Raw genomic sequence first — 2191 nt, forward strand, 5'->3', positions numbered from 1 at the left:
TATTGTTCTTAAGTTAGCACTGCTGCTGCTACTGCTAAGTCACTTCAGTCGTGTCTGACTCTGTGCGACCCCACAGACGGCAGCTCACCAGGCTCCCCCGTCCCTGGGATTCTCCAGGCAAGAACACTGGAGTGGGTTGCCATTTCCTTCTCCAATGCATGAAAGTGAAAGTGAAGTTGCTCAGTCGTATCCGACTCTTAGTGACCCCATGGACTGCAGCCTACCAGGCTCCTACATCCGTGGGATTTTCCAGGCAAGAATACTACAGTGGGCTGCCATTTCCTTCTCCAGTGGATTTTCCCAACCCAGGGATCGAACCCGGTCTCCTGCATTGCAGACAGACACTTTACCGTCTGAGCCACCAGGGAAACCCGAAGTGAAGAACTGACTAATTTGAAAAGACCCTGATACTTGGAAAGATTGAAGGCAGGAGAAAGGGATGACAGACGATGAAATGGTTGGATGGCATCACTGAGTTGGACATCGATGGACATGAGTTCAAGCAAGCTTCAGGAGCTGGGGATGGACAAGGAAGCCTGGTGTACTGCAGTCTCTGGGGTCGCAGAGTAGGACACAACTGAGCGACTGAAGTGGACTGACAGAAAGCAGATCAATGGTTGCCTGGGCTTAAGGTAGAAGGAGAATGGACTGCAGAGAAGCATAAGGAATTTTTTGGAGTAATGAAAATGTTCCCATCTTTATTGTGCTAGTGTTTTCATGGGTTTATACAAATACCAAAACTCACCAAATCATACACTTTAAAGGGATATACTTTATTGTACAAAAATTATATTCCAATTAAGTTGATAAGAAAAAATTTGTTTAGTGACTACCTTTTTTTCTCCCTGGCAAATCTCCACCTGATCTGGCAAGGTTTGGAGATTTTTCATTGCTCTTGTCACCATCTTCTGAACACAGTCCAGGTAGCTCAAGTTCCTCCAAGGGTGTGCCCAGAATTGGAACCAATGCTGCAAATGTGTTTGAGCAGATTAGAGTACAATGGGTCTCTGTTCTTCCACTTTTTATTACTGTATACTCATATCAGGCTTTGCTGTTTTCAGACTTTCTTGTCTATTTCAGGTATTCTATTTCAGTCAACCTGAATGTTGTACTTCTGTCAGTGCAGCTTAAATTTCTGTGGATCTTTCTGGAAGTCTGCTCACACTGATGACTGACATAGGATTTGTCCCCTGGGTCATTTCCCAACTGTCGAACCACATCTCTCTTATCCTAAAAATGTTCATATATATTTCCCCTCTGGGTACTGAACTTTTCATTTATCAAACTAAATTTGTCTTTTTGGCTTCAGGCCATATTCCAAGCCTGCCAAGATATTTTACATTTATGTCTTCTAATAGTCTCACTGCTTTGTCATCCACAAATGTGCCCTATCTTCATTCAAGTGGAAGATAAACTTGTTTAAGGAGCAAAAGTCAACAACAGAGCCCCGAGACTTGCCGACAAAGATTTCCTTTGTAGATATCACAGATTATTCATCATTCATCAATAGTCTTTGGGTACTAGTCCTTCAAATTGCTTTGAATCAGCCTAAATGCTTTTTCAGTTATATCACATTTCAAAAAAAATTAATGACAGGAAAACACAATTTGATACTGATTTTTCTTTTTAAAAATATGGAACGCTTCACGAATTTGCGTGTCATTCTTGTGCAGGGGCCATGCTAATCTTCTCTGTATCGTTCCAATTTTAGTATATGTGCTGCCGAAGCGAGCACTGATACTGATTTTAAGAGCAAGGTACCAGTAGTTAACCTTACTACTACTGGCTCATGACTGAAGTGGCTATAAAGGGCTTCTAAAGGGCTTGACAATATTTCTATTTCTTGATCTGGATAATGGTTATAACAGTACATTCATTTTGTAAAAATTCATTGCATTTACTTATCTGAATAATGCCCCATTTCCATTTGTGGTATCAATGGGAAATTAATGTGGTATTAATTTAAAATTTTTAACTTTAAAAAGTTTGTTTTTTTTTAAAAGCAGAACTCCAAATAATATAGAAGATCATGTTCTTATTTTAAGAATCTACATTTTAAAAGTGATAAGATGCAGCAAAATGTTAATAGTATTCTGGGTGGTGAGATTACATGACTTTTCTTTTCTTCTCTGCAAGTTTCTCTTCAATAATCAGAAAAATGATGTTTCTTATAATCAAGAAAAAAAAGTTT

The 2191-nt window shown here is 39.4% G+C and overlaps 1 non-coding gene across 1 annotated transcript; it reads right to left on the minus strand.

The window, feature by feature from the left end:
* Nucleotides 1-1628: 1628 nt before the first annotated feature.
* On the minus strand, nt 1629-1735 carry LOC113898926. The gene has a single exon (XR_003512783.1). It is a non-coding gene; the product is annotated as a U6 spliceosomal RNA (small nuclear RNA).
* Between the last annotated feature and the right edge of the window lie 456 nt (nt 1736-2191).

This window comes from Bos indicus x Bos taurus, chromosome 9, assembly GCF_003369695.1.
Source record: "Bos indicus x Bos taurus breed Angus x Brahman F1 hybrid chromosome 9, Bos_hybrid_MaternalHap_v2.0, whole genome shotgun sequence".
NCBI classification, from domain to species: domain Eukaryota; kingdom Metazoa; phylum Chordata; class Mammalia; order Artiodactyla; family Bovidae; genus Bos; species Bos indicus x Bos taurus.